Below are 4,565 nucleotides of genomic sequence, written 5' to 3' on the forward strand. Positions count from 1 at the left end.
AGTGGCAGATGTCGTTGGGCATCGCCGCCTTCGCCCCACCTGTCGCGGGTCGACTTTGGGGCGGGTGGGAAGCGGGGGAAAGGGGTTTCCAGGCGGGCGGCAGTCAGCCCTTGAGCAGGCGGCCCCATTGTGAGGCTGCCAAACTCTAGTGGTGGAATCTGCGAATCTCTGCCAGAAAGGAGATGGGAACACGAAGGGAATGACGGCCCCGTCCCTTCCCCTTGCAGTCTTCGCCCCACCTGTCGCGGGTCGACTTTGGGGCGGGTGGGAAGCGGGGGAAAGGGGTTTCCAGGCGGGCGGCAGTCAGCCCTTGAGCAGGCGGCCCCATTGTGAGGCTGCCAAACTCTAGTGGTGGAATCTGCGAATCTCTGCCAGAAAGGAGATGGGAACACGAAGGGAATGACGGCCCCGTCCCTTCCCCTTGCAGTTGTTCCACAGCCTTAGGGTCTCCCTGCTGCTTCATCCGCGCCAGTCTGCACCCAGTGGGTTAGTAATTTGTGTCGAGCCAAGATGCTGAGTGTGAATGTGGGTGGCTGTGGCGCACAGGTTAAAACGGGCTGGGAACTTTTTAATCATCTGAGGAATTGGAAGAACGAAAGCAGAAGCATTTTATAGTGTGCTTGCTACTCCTAGCCGAAAGAGCAATTCTTGCACAACATTTCTGACGTTACTAGACTCTTCATTTTACATTCTTTTTCTCAGATGAGCCACCCTACAATTTAGAATAGTTAGTTGGTTCGATTTTAACCCCGTAGAGCAGGCTAGACAGTAGAGAGATAGAAATGACCCTTTCCCAAAGTTTATTTCCCCAGGTATTTTTAAACACAGTACTGGTTATTACTGCAGAAGCTTTTGGTCCTTTAATTCAAGACCATGATTTATGCTTACACAATTATGTTCAATGGATGTTTCACAGATTTCTCAGTGTTTTATTATGTACCTGTGTATGCATTATAAACTTTAAAAAAATGACCAAAATGAAATATAAGGATTAATGAGTCCAGAGACCTCTTGATTTGATCTTACATAGAGTCAGTGGATTTGTTTACTGTCTCTATGTAATTTTGTGTACTTTGGAGAGGTACTGTACACATTAACCCTTAAGGATGTAGTGTGGTGGGAGTAACCAAACTTTTTCAGAGAGAACTCTGATTTTGTCACTAGTCTATCAAAATATGTTCTTAGTTTTAAGCTTTCATCGGGAAGTTTCGTCAGTTCCACTGTGTACACCTGTCCCGTTTAGGTTATGCTTCCAGAGGCAAGTTTCATGTAAAGACTGCATGGCCGTAACCGGTTTGGCTCAGTGGATAGAGCGTCGGCCTTCGAACTGAAGGGTCCCAGGTTCGATTCCGGTCAAGGGCATGTACCTTGGTTGCCCCCCACCCCCCACCCCCAGTGGGAGGTGTGCATTAGGCGGCTGATCGATGTTTTTCTCTCATCGATGTTTCTAACTCTCTGTCTCTCTCCCATCCTCTCTGTAAAAAATCAATAAAATATATATTTAAAAAAATAAAGACTGCATATGCAGCCCTGTAGTTCTAGTTACCCTCCCTCATATTTGTAGTGAAATATATTTTTTTTCCTAAAATAGGTGGAAGGATGATTTCATCTAATGATAAGGCATTGATAATCTAGCCTTAATTTCTAGCAGAAATAGAAAATGAGTGCTGTACTTTAAGGGGGTTGCTATTAAAAGAACTGGTAATGGAGAAACACATTTTTGTCTTACGGAACCCATTATGGGTTGTCTTACAACGTTGGTGAGGTTAATAATTTGTTTGTAAGCTCGAGGATTGTTTCAGAAAAGTCACACCCTACTTAACGCTTCTTAAAAATGATCGATGATTTTATTTTTATGAGTTGCAAATTAAAAAGATTATTTTAAAGTAAACTGTACAATGAGCCTGTATGCACAGCTAAGCATTTTTGTGCGTGTTGTTAAATCATTTTATTTCTGCTCAGTGTTCTGTTTTTGGAGAGATGTTTTGATCCTCTCTTCTAGTGTTTTTAGAGTGATCTTTGAGACTGGTGGTTGCAAAGTATTTTCATTAATCTCAACAGAACTTTAAAATTTTTTTTCTAAGTGGTTTTTCATTATTGGTCTTTCCTCAGACAACCTGAGAAGTACTACCTGTTTCAATTTTTGTCTTTGTGTTTTGAGAACTAGAACACATAACTTCTACTCTATCAGTTTTCTTTGCCTAAAATTTATCTCGTTTTTCACAACATAATCTTTAATGATTAGTGGAATTTATTTACCAAAATTCACAAGGACTATGTGCTAGCCTTCATATTTATAACCTTATGATTTGGAAGTGATAGATTTTGTTAAATTTTTTCTTGTTGCTATTTAGTTAGTGGATCTATGCTGAAGTCTGACTTTTATGGCTTTTTTGTATGTAGTTATTTTGTGTGGGCTTAAACATTTCCAAGTGGCGCTCTCTATATTTGGGGGAAAATCACTCTCTTCTCTGGTTCTCAATGCCATTCAGATTTACTGTTATATCTGTTATATTTACGTATTTCCACATCTGTCTGTCTTTCCCTCTGGCCTGGTCTCAGGCTTCACTTTTTGTATTTGCCCCAGAGTGTGTACAGTGCGGGGGCATAATAAGAGTTGAAATATTGTTGAATGACTGAATGAGTACATGAATAACTCAATGGCTGAGTGGATACACCCAAACAGATACTGTATGGGAAGCCATTATGCAAGCAGAGGGTCCTTCCTCCCTCCCTACAATCTTTGCCTTTCCATTGTCATATATTACTTTTGAGTGAGATAACAATATAATTGCCCAACTGGGACACTTTTGAGACATAAACAGAGTGCTCTAAATAATTATGCCAGGGCACTGATGGCTGTGACCTGAGACATGTGGCCATTCTACTTTTGAAGGACATTCTTCTTTATTTACCTCTGATGATATCTATCATCTTGCCTGAGAAATTTGACACACTTGCTAGTTGATGTTTGTAAACTTTTCTATTTGTAGAAGCCTCATTTCTAGTCAAATGCTTGGTGTCTTTTGCTTAGTCACTCATGGTTTTCCTACCCAGAGGCCTGTGGACAACTCTTGACCATACTTAATTTTTCTTATTTTCATTGCTTACAGGTTAATGTCACAGGGCTTTCTATTTGTTTCAGCTGCTTATAGATGAAAGCATTATATACTCTAGTCTGTGCTGTGTTTATTTGAATTTGTCTTTCTATGCAACATTTAGTCCATCTTGTAAGAATTTCACGTGAATTTGTTTCCTTCTTGTTGATTGTTTTTGAGAGGAGATCTGTTGATATCTTGCCAAGCCTTCGTGTTCAAAACATTGGCCAGAATCAATTGCAAGTGTTAGAGATTTTTAAGGTATTCTGAAAACGTTATTTCAAAAGTATTTTGGGTAACTTTAATATTACAATGTTTTGTTTCTGATGGGAGATGGGTTACTAAAATGTTTTACTGGAATCCTTTATAGGCAGTCTCTTAAAGAAGGAATATTCTTTTATTAGTTTCTGGCCTTGCTCTTTTAATTTTTGTTCTTGTTTTCATCATCTTCATCATTGTCTTTCTAGCACCTGTGCACAGTTAGCAGGCCGTTAACAGACAAAACAGTAAGTAGAGTCAGGAATGAGTAAAATCCAAGAACTGGAAAGGAGCTCCTGCACACCTTGGCTTTGCCCTCTGTGGCTCCCCTGGATGCTGTGTTTATATTCTATTTTTGGCTTGGCACTGGCATCATAGGGATAATCAGTTACTACACTTTGTTTACTATGAAAAACATTTCCGAAACTTCCACATCAGCTCCAGTGCAAAAGTTAGATAATGACTTTAAGGCTTCTCCTCTTTCAAATCTGCAATGACGTTTCATATCTAAAGCAGTGTCAGTGGGCTTTGGAGTCAGACGGTTTGGGGTTCAGATTCCTGCTTTGACCCGCAGATAGTATTACTTCAAATACTTGACAGTGGGGATACTGTTTTCCTCAGGGAGCATTTGTTAACATTAAATTGAGTATAGCAACTGACATAGAAGTTGCTCAAGATATTCGTTTCTTTTTATTTCCCTTCCCCATTAAAAGTGTATTTACTTAAATAAGAAATAACTTGAACTTTATAATGTTAGTATTGGGGAAATTCTTTTGGGGGTCGTTATTTTCAATAAAATGTCTTATTAGGTAACCATTGTGGTTACATTACAGTTCACTTTATGTTAAAACCAGGGGCTGCAGTGGTGGAGTAGAACCAAGTCGCAATTATCTAGGTTTCTTGGTTACCCAATTTGAGAATAGTTTGTGGCAAAAGAAATGAAAGGGAGTGTGTTACCTAAATCTAAAGTTCCAAAGGCTGAAACGTGTTAGTTTCTTGGAATGACAGTTTGTGATGCATTAACTTCCTCCAGTTTCTCAATCTGTAGAAGCAAATGCCTTAAATCAGTGATTGTGCATTTCCTTTGAATAAAACTCTTCTGGGCTGGTAAGGGAAGTAATACAGTGATAAACTCCTTGCCCTTTCCCTTGCTGTTTGTATTCTGTTGGACTGTTGCCACTTCAGGCTCTATGCACCTATGTAGGTAAA

General features: G+C 40.0%; 1 protein-coding gene across 6 annotated transcripts in view; it reads left to right on the plus strand.

Moving 5' to 3' along the window:
• The first annotated feature begins 268 nt into the window (after positions 1 to 268).
• The window catches only part of LOC102262175 (chromosome unknown open reading frame, human C5orf30), a 106,959-nt gene continuing 102,662 nt past the window's right edge, over positions 269 to 4,565 (plus strand). For 3 of the 6 annotated variants that reach the window (XM_014539874.1, XM_014539873.1, XM_005866431.2), the window contains exon 1: positions 269 to 486. The gene's annotated coding sequence lies outside the window, so the exon portion shown is untranslated. The remainder of the gene's footprint in view (positions 487 to 4,565) is intronic. The other 3 variants (XM_014539875.1, XM_014539876.1, XM_014539877.1) reach the window with 1 other exon arrangement.

The sequence above is a fragment of the Myotis brandtii genome, unplaced genomic scaffold, assembly GCF_000412655.1.
Source record: "Myotis brandtii unplaced genomic scaffold, ASM41265v1 scaffold230, whole genome shotgun sequence".
Classification (NCBI taxonomy): domain Eukaryota; kingdom Metazoa; phylum Chordata; class Mammalia; order Chiroptera; family Vespertilionidae; genus Myotis; species Myotis brandtii.